Source organism: Ostrea edulis, chromosome 3 (assembly GCF_947568905.1).
Source record: "Ostrea edulis chromosome 3, xbOstEdul1.1, whole genome shotgun sequence".
In the NCBI taxonomy this organism is placed as follows: domain Eukaryota; kingdom Metazoa; phylum Mollusca; class Bivalvia; order Ostreida; family Ostreidae; genus Ostrea; species Ostrea edulis.
The window spans coordinates 57,268,490-57,283,940 of NC_079166.1; the positions used below are offsets into that span (position 1 = coordinate 57,268,490).

Genomic DNA, 15,451 nt, shown 5'->3' on the forward strand with positions numbered 1-15,451 from the left:
TATTCACACCACAAAGCTTTTCGCGCAGAGTTTCATTCTCCATAGTCAGTCGATCGACGTCCGTTGATAGCCTGTCAATCTTTTGTTTCAATACTGTCTCTCGCTTTTCTGATTGTTCTTCAGCGTTTTTCAGCAGACCTTTCACTATATTTGTAACTATACCTTCAAGATCTCCCGTTTTCACTGATTTCTGTAGGCTTTCTTTTATTTCATTTAAGTCTGATTTGATTGACGCCAAAGTCATCTCACTTGTTGGAGTATTATTTTCACATTTGTCGTTTCCAAGTTTAATTTTCTCTGACGCTTTCCTAGTATTTGCCATATTTACATTAAAAAATTCACAAAATAACACACACGGATAAGCGTTAAATAGTACTCACGGTTCTTTTGAGAACGAACGAACAATGTTTTCCTTTTTAAAAATGTTCCCAAAACTCTGATTGAGTATCTTCAGTCTTCAGTTGCTGTTCTATGGTGTACTAGGTACATTGTGTTTATTGTGTGACTGTTCATTTCAGCTGCAGAGGCCAATAGTGGTCAAGTACTAGTGTTGTGTACATGTGCTTCCATTATTTTGTGTGTGCTTTGTGCTGCTATTTTTGCGCCAGAATTTGTGATAATGGCTAAAAGCGATGCTAGGAAAGGGTTGCAAGAATTGATTGATGAAATAAATTCTGAGCACCACTTCAGGGTCATACCCAAAGATGAATATGACAAGTTGGTGAGAAATGCAAGTGATAAAGAAACGCATTTGAATCCGTTTAAAATACACAGAAGGCTATCCGAATTTCAATCTGCTGGTGCTAGACACAAGTTTGACACCAAAATACCTCCTTTATCCCCAAGGTTTACATCTACCATGTTATCTGACCACCCTATCTGTCATAATGCTAGTAGAGTAAAAAATCCCTTTCTTTAGTGGCAGTGAACAAAAGGGGGGTGCCAGTTTTGATGTTTGGTCATATGAAGTTGGATGTTTGAAAAGTCAATTAACTGAGATTGATTTATTACAGCTAGTTAGAAGTTCGTTGAAGGGTCAAGCGCGAGAAATGCTCATTCCGCTCGGCGAAGGTGCTACGACAGCACCATTCTCTCGAAACTCGAAGATTTTTTATGGTAATGTGTCAATCCCAGAAAACATAATGCAAATCTTTTACAGTGACCATCAAAAGGTAGGTGAGTCTATTGTTTCATATGGCTCCAGATTAGAACAATGCATAACAAAGGCAGTAAAATTAGGACACATTGATGTTAGTGCAAAAGATGTAATGTTAAGATCTAAGTTCTGGTCTGGATTAATAAGCACTCAGTTAAGAAATGCATCTTGGCATAAATATGAATCTCTAAAAGATTTCCAATCCCTTCTCAGAGAAGTTAGGCAGATAGAGCAATAGGAGAATAATCTAAAATTTGTTAATTATGTTCCAAGATCTAATGCTACTGCGGCTTCTATTAATTTATTGACTATTCAAAATTCTGAAATACAAAGCATACAGAAACAGCTTTCAGAGTTAATTTCTCACAAGAAGAGACTGGATAGTAGAATTATTAAAATTGAACAAAATGAGGCTTGTACTTCAAACAATTCGGACTCTTTTCAGACAAACTCCCCCAGTAATTCTGGAAACTACAGAGGAGATTTTCAGAGCAAAAACAAGAAGGGCCAGGGAAGTTATTTCAGCAACAGCAGCAAAACCAGCAACAACAACACCAGCAAACCCAGCACAATCAGCAGCACCAGCAAACCCAGCAACAGCAGCACAATCAGCAGCAGAACCAGCGCTGGTCAACAACCTGGTAACATTACTGGGTTTGGAACAGGTGGTGTTTTAAACTAGTTTCATCTTCTGTTGCGGGGCAGACAGAAGGTGTATTTCAAAAAAGCCCTATTTCTATGACAAATTCTTCAAATCTATTGTGCATATTAGTCGGTGAATCCAATGATTCTGAAATAATTGTCAATGGCATAAAAACTAATGCTCTTATTGACTCAGGGTCCATGATTACCTGTATTTCAGAAGAGTTTTTAAAAGATATGGACCCTGTGCCAGAGGTATTTAGCATTTCAGACTTTGGACTTAATGTTCAGAGTGCTAATGGCAGTGCAATGCCATACAGTGTTTATATTGAACTAGATATTTGTGTACCTTGTTTTGAAAATTTTACACATACTATTCCTACTTTGGTAGTTTCCCAGACAAATTATTCAAACCTTGCACCAGTGATTATTGAAACTAATTTCATACGTACTTGCAGGGATGCTTGTGACCAGAATTCTATGGGAGGTGTTCCAAAGGAATGGCAAAAAGCTTTTGATAGTATGAATGATGAAACACCAGTTAAGACGACAAACATTCAAGTGGCACCAAACGAGTCAAAAGTAATTAGAGGTTTGGTAAGAAATAACCACAAACAAATACTGCATTATCAGGAGGTCTTGTAGTATGTCCAAGGGTTATTTCCCTTACCCAGGGTAAACACAACGTTACTATTCCTGTTGGAGTATGTATCATTTTTCCCTCTGTTATACATATACCACCGAAATCCCTTTTATGTTCGGTGCATGGCGTGAAGGCGGTAAACTCTTGGAAAGTATGAATAATTCCAGGAAGTTTCTACAAGAATTGGACATCAAGATATGTGAGTAGAACTTAACTCCTGAACAAGTAAGTGATGCAAAATTATTTCTCTCTCGTTGGACACATTTATTTTCTGAAGGTCCAACTGATATAGGTAATACTAGTATTCCGAAATACAACATCAAACTTACCGACAACACACCATTCAAGGAACCCTACAGACGAATCCCACCAGGAATGTATGCAGAAGTTCGAGACCATGTCAAGGAGATGTTGGATGTTGGAGCCATACAACCATCTCAGAGCCCATACTCCTCTAACATTGTATTGGTTAGAAAGAAGGATGTTAGTCTACGCTTTTGCATAGATTACAGGAAGCTCAACGCAAGAACCATCAAGGATGCATACAGCCTTCCACGTATTGACGATACCATCGACAGATTGGTTGGATCAAACTTCTTCACCAAGTTGGATTTGACGAGTTGCTACTGGCAAGTAGAGATTGAAGAGAAAGATCGGGAGAAGACAGCGTTTTCGGTCAGCGGTGTTGGACACTTCGAGTACAACAGAATGGGGTTTGGTTTGACAAACGCACCTGTAACTTTTCAACGCATCATGGAACGTTAATTTTAAACTAGATAAAATACGAGAAAAATAGTCCTTCATTATTTACTCATGTAGGATAGTGAAATTCCACCTCAGGTACAAATTTTACTCAGCAAAGCCTCGCGCTAGACTGTGAATATTGCTACTGAGGTGTAATCTCACTATCCCACACTCGTATTAATGGTTCTATTAGTCACTGAATCACAGGAACACATTGTGGAGAGTGTTCTGTTTCTGAACCAGAGGAAAGTGTTCAGATTCTGAAACAGGAAAGTGTTCAGATTCTGAAACAGAGGAGAGTGTTCAGTGTTAGAACTAGAGGACAGTGTTCATCGTTAGAACTAGAGGACAGTGTTCAGTGTTAGAACTAGAGGACAGTGTTCAGTGTTAGAACTAGAGGTCAGTGTTCAGTGTTAGAACTAGTGGACAGTGTTCAGTGTTAGAACTAGTGGACAGTGTTCAGTGTTAGAACTAGTGGACAGTGTTCAGTGTTAGAACTAGTGGACAGTGTTCAGTGTTAGAACTAGAGGACAGTGTTCTGTGTTAGAACTAGAGGACAGTGTTCAGTGTTAGAACTAGAGGATAGTGTACAGTGTTATCCACATAAGGCAGTTTTAGCGTTCCATAGTTATGCCTATATACCGTGAAATTTCAGTATTGAGAGAAATGTTAGTGATAAGCTACACCTGTGGGTAGATAATGGAAAGCACACAAGGGTTTACATGTATATGCCTCATCCCTCTCGTTGCAAAACGCCTTTAATTAACGCAGATGTATTTACACGTAATACAGTGTATCAATGTACTTACATTAGTAGTGTTAATTGATATCAATTGATAGCAAACAAAGCTCTGAGAGTATCCTCTTGATCTTCAACTGAGGGGCAGCCCCCCCCCCCCCCCCTCAGAGGGTGAGATGATGACTTTCAATAACTAATAGCGAGCGAAGCTCGCGTTGCGAAGCACGCGACGAGCTCGCTCCAATTACTACACATTTAAGTCACATGGTTTGCTCTTCATCAGCTGAAAAATGATGAAGATTGCCCGTAATGCTTCTACAAAAATGTCGCCGTCACTGAAGTATACTTCATGGACAACTCCGGATATAAAACAAATAAATAGTTTGGAAGGTACCTTATTTCCAATATTCCGATATGCATGTTATGATGATAGTACTTCATGAAATACGTTATCAAATTTTTGCTAATATGTACATGTAATTTTGAATTCCGTTAAGTACGATAAATTATGATTCATCTAAAAATATATATTATCTATGAAAATCCCCTTGCGCTAAACCCCCAGTAACATCCCAATATTAAAGGGGGATGTTATGTGGATCCGCCTATTCATTTAACGCGGGAAATATAACATCCGTTGATGTAAACCGTGCATTGTGACGTCACGTTTAGCCTGGACCTTTTCCCCTTCCAAATCAAACAATTATAAACGACAACAATACATCCCGTTTGCAATTTTTAAAAAAAGACAGTTAAAACTCAACAAAATTAACCAACGAATTCAAAGAGCTAAAAAAGTAAACGTAAATATATAGTACATTTTTATATAAAGAAATTCATGAACTCGTTTATATATTTAGTTGTATTACTGTTTTTATATTTGATGATTGGCTAAAAACTGCAACAATAATAATTATACCATCTATTTTTAACAAACTGAGTTTTTAAGTTACAAATTGCACGTCATTCTTGTATTTTTGGCGTTCAAAATTAAAACACGAATAACTGTAGAAGCAACTAATGAACAAAACAAAATGGCGGCTTCCATATGAATCATAAAATTTTCAGTGAACGTATGTAGAGATTATCGCTATTCATTTGCTGATTTTCTCTACTTCTTCTTTTTTTTTTTTTTTTTTTTTTTTACATACGTGTTACCTTTACAGCCTTGCTTCGTGGACGGGCCTTGTGTGACGTCACATTGTTGAAGTCTCGCATACGTTCGGGTATTTCCGTAAAATGCAAAGTTCAAAGGTAAGTTTTATGAGAATAAATCAAATTCATCTTAAAACAAATTATTTAATAAAAGTAGCGTTTATTAAATCAACAAGCACCTTTTGATTTCGTTTTTTATGCGATACATGTGAAGTTATTAGACTTCCTCAACAAATGCTTCGTGAAATGTCATTGTTGTGTAAAAAGTGCAGGAACCGCCCTTTGAATGCAGTTCACTGACTTGAAGCTTTATCATACTTACATGTATTCAAGTTGCAGCAAACGTCGCAGGTATCCGTGTATTATATGTGCGTCACAGGTGCCCTCCTCTACTGCCATCCAATATTCATTAAATGTTAGTTCATTCAGGTAAGGGCACAACATAAATACATACATGTTAAAAGTACCAATAAAATAATTACATATTTTAAAACTATAGCATTAAACTGACATGTTTAAAAGTTAAGAGAAGTATAGATTACCAAATAAAGAGAGAAAATAGACTTATTTTTACATTTTATTGGACATTAAACAAATTTATCAAGAAATATATGACGTCACATGAGGATAGAGCTACGATAGAACTGTTGAAATGTTTCATTCAATTATGATATACATGTGTCTCCACACTTAATACCGGTGATGTATACAAATCAATAAGAAAGCACAAAAATCTTCCAGAATGTTTTACATTGAAAATTTTGAATTGAAATGAATTAGATCCAACTGCGTGCATTAATTACATATTTTTGCGTATTCATGGACAAATTTTAAAAGTTTTAAAAACGTTTCTCCAGCATAATGAAGAAATTCCTTTTTATTTTCATGGGAATGGAATAAGCTTTTCTTGCAATAGAATGTACATGTAAGTTGAGAGAAGATAAAGTACTATTAGATTGTCAAGTAACGAAAATGTCTTACCCGGACGAGTCCAATTTTCAGCTGGTAAACCGTTCGAATTCGGCCAAACAAATTGTAGTATTTTATCAATCTGATTAAAATCAGATCCTCGATCCGCTCCTCATTTTTTTTTTTTGGTCGCTATTTCGTGTAGCGACAAGAAAGAAAAAAAGAGGAGTGGATCGAAGAGGATCTGATTTTAATCAGATTGAGTATTTTATGTTATGAAAACACTTTAAATAAGTTGAGACCCTTGACAGATTACATGCACGTTGAAAATTCCGGAGCTAAATATCTGAACTCTGAACGGTGCCACGAGAGATTGCATGATCCTGTGTAATCCATCGTCTTATTCACCATAAACAGATAATGGCGACAAAAGTGTTCCAACGTTGCCAACAAATATGATATGAACTTACTATAAACAGGATAATATAAACATGTAGTGTAGGGTGTGTACTGACAGGATAATATAAACATGTAGTGTAGGGTGTGTACTGACAGGATAATATAAACATGTAGTGTAGGGTGTGTACTGACAGGATAATATAAACATGTAGTGTAGAGTGTGTACTGACAGGATATTATAAACATGTAGTGTAGGGTGTGTACTGACAGGATAATATATACATGTAGTGTAGGGTGTGTACTGACAGGATAATATAAACATGTAGTGTAGGGTGTGTACTGACAGGATAATATATACATGTAGTGTAGGGTGTGTACTGACAGGATAATATAAACATGTAGTGTAGGGTGTGTACTGACAGGATATTATAAACATGTAGTGTAGGGTGTGTACTGACAGGATATTATAAACATGTAGTGTAGGGTGTGTACTGACAGGATAATATATACATGTAGTGTAGGGTGTGTACTGACAGGATAATATATACATGTAGTGTAGGGTGTGTACTGATGTTTAAGTCAAATAGACACAGGATAATATAAACATGTAGTGTAGGGTGTGTACTGACAGGATAATATAAACATGTAGTGTAGGGAGTGTACTGACAGGATAATATAAACATGTAGTGTACTGGTGTTTAAGTCAAATAGACACAGTTTCCGGGCACATGTTGAAGTCCTTGGGCATACGCTTAGAAATTCTGATAGTCTCTCCAAGTGCGTATGTTTCAAGACGTTAGATCCGCTGGCACACTCTATATACAAACATGAACTCGGATTGGGTTGAGGTCAAATACAGATTTAACGCTAGATTATAAAATTATTGACCACCCTTTATGAAATGTAATCCGTTACGGGTTTGTGAGAAATGTGATGAATCACAAACTCTTGACTGGGAAGATGGCGAATCACGCGACCAAAATTTGTTTAACAGTAGTTATGGTCTAGTTAGATTCAGAATACATGTACGTCAAACTGCCATGGTTCTTCTTGAGGTTTTTACACCATATACTTCCCTGATAATGCTTGGCGTCATAATGAATTATTAGAATGCTATATTGCTTGTTAAAATATTTGTCTCGCAACCAAAAAAAAGCAAAATAATGCACCATCAAAATGACGCAAATCTGATGGCAGATCATTAAATTAAAGAGAACTATGTCAAATTTCCAAGAAATAGAACGGATTTTCAAAAGGGAAGTATTCTATTTTTTAGCATCAATACACATTTTTTTTTTTTTTTTTTTTTTTTTTTTTTTGAAAATACGAAACAACAATTCAGTTCATTGAAGTAAAATGTATTTTCAAAATAATTATCCTCAACATTTATGAAAAATAAATAAGTCTGGTATCCGAATTTCCTCCATTGAAACTGGAAGGATTCAAAATATTAGATCGTGCATGGCATTCAGAAATAGTTCTATTTCCTGCGCGTGTTTTTATGTAATTTTCCTTACTTAGACGATACAGCAATAACCTATTGAAAAAAACGTTGGTGTCCCAATTCATACAATAAGGACAAACACAATCAATACATAACAAGTGATACCGATATTCAAACAAAGTTTGAACATGAAGAAATCAAGAGATGTGAACGTAGTCGCGACCGTAGATAGACGGTAAATACGACATTGTTATGCCGATCACCATGTATCATATATCAGTGATAATCACTATATTATTTACTCCTGTTTGAGATTTATATGATAAAGTGACTATATGTTCAATGATGCACTCCACTCTATATTTTCGATAGTACATGTATTGCATATTGGGGTAATTTTCCCGATCAGAATGTTTAGCGGATTGTTTCCCTTAGACAAATTAGTTTAAAATTTTGGTGCTATATTTCTTGGCGGATATACTGAGTATGCTGTTGAAATTGAATGGAGATTTTGATGCATATTTAGCCATTTCCAACAGTACCATTCTTATCTATGTTATTTTGAAATTTACCTGAACCCCTCTTCTCTTCAGTAAAGCTTGGTATGCAAGGAGGTAATGTAGAGAAAGTTTTAGTGAACATCTTCGATGTGAAAACAGTTGTTTCCTTGCTTTTGGTGTTGACAGTCATTGTACCTAATGTAAATAAAATCCAAATAAAACCGTATAAAAATCATGCGATACGTTATTTCCGTTAATTTTATATATATATATACTCAAAGCAAACATTTTAATCATTGACATGTATTTGCATTTATTCATGCGGGTCGAATCTAGACATTGTAATGACAGTGGTAGAACATTTTCGTCTTCATTTTTTTTCAATTTCAATAAATCAGCATACATATACAGAGAAGTAAATATTTACGAATATGAATATAATCATACATACAATGTTAATTTTCCTTTTATATGGAAGAGAGAGGGGATAGAAAGAACTGCACAGTTTATGTGTTTGCGTTCAATGTATTCACCACATTCATTTATTTCTTTGACCGAAGTTTTTCAGCTACATGTATGTTACTAAGCAACCCACCGCTTAGAAACCAAAATAGACTTCGATATATAGGGAAATAACTCGTCTACTATTAAACCATGTGCCACTGATGGTGTATGGGATACATAAGGTATTCACGTGATCGATCTAAACCTCATTTGCAGGAAGTAAGATTAATAGTTAAATGGTTTGTAGTTGACCTATTATGGTTTATACGTGGTCAGTACCTCCCACGTATAAACCATATAACAAACCATGTACGAGTACATGTACATCTACCGACTGCCTTTTCTGAATGGCATAAATGTACGAGAAATAAAACTTCCTTGATTATGAGCAACCTTGTAGGATGTACTGTGCTTTGACACAATTATGAAGTCACACAAAAGTGACGTGAAAACTCCGTAGCTTACGTATTTGCCTTCAATGTTAGGCCTAGTGTCCGCATTTAAGAAATATGATATAATTATAGTAGATTTGATCACGTACCAACTTCATTTCACATCACAGTAACACTCAAAAATGATATTTTATTTCTTATAATTATCTTTCGAATTGTTTTGCCTTCTTTCCGAGCTCCTATGCTTTTGTAGCAGATGATCGAAATATCGATCGAGTGCAACACAAAATAGTTCGTTAGATTTTTATCGAATGGAAATAAACAACATCTAAGAGAATATAAGAATTTCAATATAAATATTTATTTAAGAAGGTTGAAAAGACGAATCAGGTGTAAAATATGGGTAATTGAGGACAAGAAAAGCGGAGTAAACTTCATCAGTGATGTGATATGGTCGCAGGTCGAGCGCTATCGCGACAGAAATTCAAAGGATCTGAGAGAATTGACGGAGGATGAATGGATTAAGTTAACGTTTAACGTAGTCAATCTGACTCTGAGTCCCTGTCAGGCTTCGATACGTCCTCGGACTCTAATTCAGATGAGACGGGTAATGGTTAATCACCAACTCTGAAATGACTAGTAGCAATTTCGTTTTCCAAGGCCCGGAATGTGAAAGGATTCTGATTTTTGAACAATTGACTGGACTGGCGGAAATGGTATTTTCATTTACCAAGTTCATGTATAAGATTTTTGTGTATAAGATTACAATAATTTATATGGAGAAACTAGATTTTATTTCAGTTAACGTAAGGGGGTTAAATACTCTCGAAAAAAGGCAAAAAACAAACTTTTCATGGCTAAGAGAAAGTAAGATAGATATTGTCTTGCTTCAAGAAACACACTTTATAGAAAAGAATGAATATATATATATATATATATATATATATATATATATATATATATATATGTATATATATATAAATATATATATATATATGTATGTATGTGTATGTATATATTTATATATATATATATATATATATATATATATATATATATATCCAATAATAAAATTCAAGAAACACAAAACTCGAATAACATTTATTATTTCTTGACTTTTATTATTGGAGATATATATATATATATATATATATATATATATATATATATATATATAATCTGAATTTGAAAGGTAAAACGTTTCACGCTTTTAGTGACTCTACATTCAGTAGAGGTGTGTCTGTATTATTTAATGGAAAATTAAATGCAAAAATTATAAATGTAAGAAAGTCTTATGATGGAAGATGAATTTTGATCAATCTTGAACTTGACGGTAATACATTTACTATTATAAATATATATGCTCCAATGATGTCAAAAAGAGATGTGAATTTTTCAAAAAAAACTCAAAACTTTCATAGTAAGAGATTCTCTTAATTTTGTACTGTGTGGGGATTTTAATCGTCAATTGAATAACAGTACAGACAAAAGCGTTCGTTATTTAAAAGAACTAATACGTAATTGTAATGTAGATGATATGTGGGCAAAACATTATCCAGGAATGTTAGGTTATACGTGGTGTGACGCTAAAAACAACCCTTAAAGTCACACAGATTATGTTTTTATAAACAATTCATTTTACTATGATTTAGAAGGTATTTTAAGAAAAATTCCAGGTACTCTTTCAAACGGAAGTCGTATGATTGATCATAGATTTTGAAAATTCAGTTTTGATATAGATAAAACAAAAAGGGGTCCGGGATATTGGAAGCTTAATGTTTTATAGCTGCAGAACTGTAGCTCTCCGAAAAAATATTGTGACGGAACAGAGAGCTACAGATCCACCCCTTATAAAAACCTTCGATTTACGGCGCACAAAAAGCTGCACACGGTTGAGACCTGATATCGTTGTATTCTTGTGTTGCTGTCTCATAAATTTAATACAAAAAAATTCTTAAAATATTTTCCTTCTATACTTGTGTCCAAACATACATGTACCTTCAAATATTCATTAAAGCCCCATACGAGTCGAAAACTCACAGCTTCAAACGATTTCGTTTGTTGACTTAGTCATGTTAGGTAGCCGGTCAATTCGAACCCTGTTGCAACTGGTATCTATTCATAAAATTCGTTATAATTAAGTTATGTATTCGCTCTTCATTTATTATCAACACGAATAATTAATAGAAATTAAAAAATATAGTAATCCTAGAGGTAAAATAAGCTCTTGATTATTAAAAATGCTACAAAAGCCCATTATGGTCCTTAACATTCCTGTGGCAGGGATGGAGACCGGGTCAGACTTATGAAAGCCGCATTGCCGTGAGTTTAGCTATTTGAATAACTATTATTTAACGGAAATGGGATGCTATTTTAAGAAATGGATATCATGTGGAGTTTTGTATGTGAAAGATTTATTCAATGAGGAAGATAATTTCAAATAGCTTTCAGTTTCTTTTAAGAAAATCTTATATATAAGAAGTATTGTAAACTACATTATCAAAGAGTTTTTAAATGACGCATTGAACCTGTAGCATGGAAATATATCTATCAATGTAAAATAGTAGATATTCCTGATAAGCAGTTATCTGAATTTAACTACAAGCTTTTAAATAATATTCTCTGTAATAATGTATATCTTAGTAAATGGAAAAGAGAAACAAATAGTAATTGTAATAACTGTCACACAAAGGAAACTTCAAAATACCTTATTTTTTAATGTGGGAATGTTGTTCATGCATGAAATATATAAGTGCTTATCTAAATGTAAATATAAAAGGGAAACACATTATGATTGTTGTTTTTTTTCATGAACACAATATAAAGACTAAGTCATTCAATTTGTTTACATCTTATATAGCTTACAGAATATATAAATACAAAATAAAATAACCTGCTTAATATTTTGTTTACTAGATCAGTACTATGAACATTAGATAGAATAGACGAATTTTTCAAAAAGTTTTTAATCAACAAGTCAATTGAGAATTTTCAAAATATAAGCATAAGTCATTACTGAAAATTGGACATGTTGGAAAATATTATAAAAAGTTTCATATAGTGAATATAACCGTCTTTATTCAGTACCTTTTTTCTGAATTCAAAGCGAGGCGTATCGAAATTTCTAATACAGACGCCGATCGGCTTGTTCAATAAGGTAAATACCTGTGACCAAAGAAATTTTGAATCGAACTCTGGGAAATTGAAGAATTTTTTTGGCTATAGAAAGCGTTCAGACGTTTGCGGAGAGTGTATACACAAACGTCTGAATGATCAAGACTAGCAGTTGTTTCCATCTTGATCAAAATCGGTTGGTTGGTTGAATATTGTTTAACGTCCAGCTTGGGAATTTTTCATTCAAATGAAGACGTCGCCATTGCCGGCGAAGGGCTGCAAAATTTAGGCCTATGCTCAGTGCTTACGGCCTTTGAGTAGGGAAGGATCTTTATCATGTCATACCTGCTGTGACACAAGGTCTCGGTTTTTACGGTCTCATCTGAAAACCCGCCCCATTTGGATTTGATCGCCCCTTACGACAAGCAAGGGGTACTGAGGACCTACTGACGAGTTTTCTAACCCGGATCAAAGTCGGAGTAAAAAATACATGTAATATCTTGAAGAATGTACATACTTGTTGTGATTGTCCTATTAACACAGCCCTTGAATCTGTCACATATTTCCTCTTCAGAACAATTACAGATTTCCATACATCCAGCACCATATTTCGGCTCCCTACAAGCTAAAAGATGATGGAGAGGACACAGTTTAAGATATCAGAAAATACAGCTGTTATAATTTGATTTGAATCGATGTAAAAATAAATTTATAGCTTACGATGACAAGTGTCCTCCTTTTCATTGTACTCAAATCCTCTACAACACACCAGAGGTCTGTAACAATATCATTATCTCATTAATGTGTTCATAGAAAGTATGTAAATAGTAGAACCATACAAATGTTACAAATGTTTCAAATGTGGTACATCTGTATCCCTAGCTATGAGTTAAATTCGCTTTATAAATTATCCACTTCTTTACTTTTGTGTTTGATGATCATGTCAATGCTTTAAGGTATACAGATGTAGAATTCTGAAGAAAAAAATGAATATTGATCTACTTAAATAAGACATACCCTTCGCACCGGCCGTATTGTCCAGAAACGAAATGAAAATAAGTGACGATAAATATTTGTCTCAACCTCATCATCAGGATCATGCTTGTAAGTGGGAATCAATGTATGGAGCTTTCCTTGTCTGCGTTTTATCATGTACATTGTATGACGGCTTATCGATGTCATCATTAACTACAATACATGTGGTTGAATTTTAGCTGGTATAACTAGTATTGTATATCCATCTACATGTACATGTATGTACATCCATTGTTTGTTTTTGTATATTACATGCACGTCCCCGTTTTCAGGACAATTATCTTAATTCAGTAACGTTACCTTAGCTTTATGTGGTTCTTTTGTTTCATGTTTGTTTTACGTCCCTTCAAAATATTTCACTTATACATATCGAGGCATCACCAGCTGTATGTAAAGTGCAATGAATTTAGTAGACATGTACATTGTACTCGGGGTCGTAGCAGTGAGGGTTCTTCATTATGTCAACGCCTGTCGTGATAAAAGTAATTCAGTTTTAAGGTCTTATCTGAATGACCCATGATTGTCAACTCTAAATGCTGAGTGTTTGGGGAAGGAGCAATCACTACCTATTTTAACGTCTTGGGTTTGACGCGGCCACGGCATGAGCGTGGCTCGGACTCACAACCTCCCGGTCACAAGCTCGGACTCACAACCTCCCGGTCACAAGCTCGGACTCACAACCTCCCGGTCACAAGCTCGGACTCGCAACCTCCCGGTCACAAGCTCGGACTCACAACCTCCCGGTCACAAGCTCGGACTCACAACCTCCTGGTCACGAGACGAACGCTCTCACCACCGAGTCACCGTGACAGGTCCAATAAACTTCGATGTGTAACTGTCTTTAGAACTTAAAAGGGGGTTATCAATTCAACACAATTGATGATCTCGACTTTAACATGGTACGGGTAGATTTATGCGAGGATTCCATTAAACGTGGTATTACCGATATAAATAGCTAATCTCGAGCTTGCTGCCCATAACATTAATGGAAATGGAGGAAGAAATGCGGCTTACTGTAATTTAAGAGTTATTTGCTGTACTTTTTTTTTTAAACCGGCACATTTACTCTGAAACAAGACTGTGTTGTTTACACAATATTAATAATACGATGTTTTGTCACAAAAAAACCATGGTAAATGTAGAAAGAAAATTAATCATTAATGTGAAGGTTTCAAAAATCATTGATTCAAAATAATGATATAAAATTGGAAATTGATGTATACTGCTCTGTCATACGACTTGCGTTTATATGTGTGTTTATATGCACCAAATGACAATGCAACACATCAGTAATATTCTGTTTATGTTTGATTAGAACATTAAATGCAATAACTGTAAGAAAAGCGAAAAAGGATGAAACGTGCATGATACTTCAGAAATGAATAAATCCCAAGTATAGATTTCACTTCAAAGCTCTCACCATTGTCAGATATAATATCTAATCTGCCACTGTTGTTCAAAAAAAATATTTGATCAACAACAGCTGAGGATAGGCTACTTCTCAGTTGTTTTACGACGAGAAATATCTTTTGAAATATTTCCATGCGTGCGATGTTGAAGGTGACGGCATGTTCAATGACAAATCGTTTTGTGACAGATACATACTAAAAACAGTTTTACAGTTCATAATAATGTTAACAGTATTCAACAGTGATTTTGTTTTCATTTATGCACGATTAAAGAAACACTGGAGAGTTGGAGCAGTGAGGCGGAGTTCTTGAAAACAGTAATTCGCGCATTTCTTCACGTACCGCCATTTCATTTAACCATCTCCAGATTAACTAATTAGATATGTGAAAACGCAAGCATATCACTATTTAGAGCTTTTGGAAATGGATTGGGAAATTCGTAGTTAAAGATACATTCAAATATACTCTTTTTTCATCCCCCCCCCCTCCGATTACGATTTTTGCAACCGAATACCACCGTTCCAACCAAGGAACCGGTAAACCGATTACAAATTATCATCCCGGCCGAATTAGATTAATTAACCTTCAACTGATAAGTACATTTATTATCAAGATACACACACCAAATTACCTGTACGGGAGGAAAGCCTAGAATATGTCTAAACT

At 34.9% G+C, this 15,451-nt stretch overlaps 1 protein-coding gene across 1 annotated transcript in view; it reads right to left on the reverse strand.

Annotated features, from left to right (window-relative positions):
* LOC130052654 (uncharacterized) overlaps nucleotides 1–15,451 on the reverse strand; it is a 29,500-nt gene that overhangs the window by 9,725 nt on the left and 4,324 nt on the right. Inside the window, exons 2-5 of the transcript XR_008801023.1 lie at nucleotides 13,359–13,529; nucleotides 13,062–13,117; nucleotides 12,859–12,966; nucleotides 3,995–8,526 (exon numbers count right to left, since the gene is read on the reverse strand). The gene's annotated coding sequence lies outside the window, so the exon portion shown is untranslated. The remainder of the gene's footprint in view (nucleotides 1–3,994; nucleotides 8,527–12,858; nucleotides 12,967–13,061; nucleotides 13,118–13,358; nucleotides 13,530–15,451) is intronic.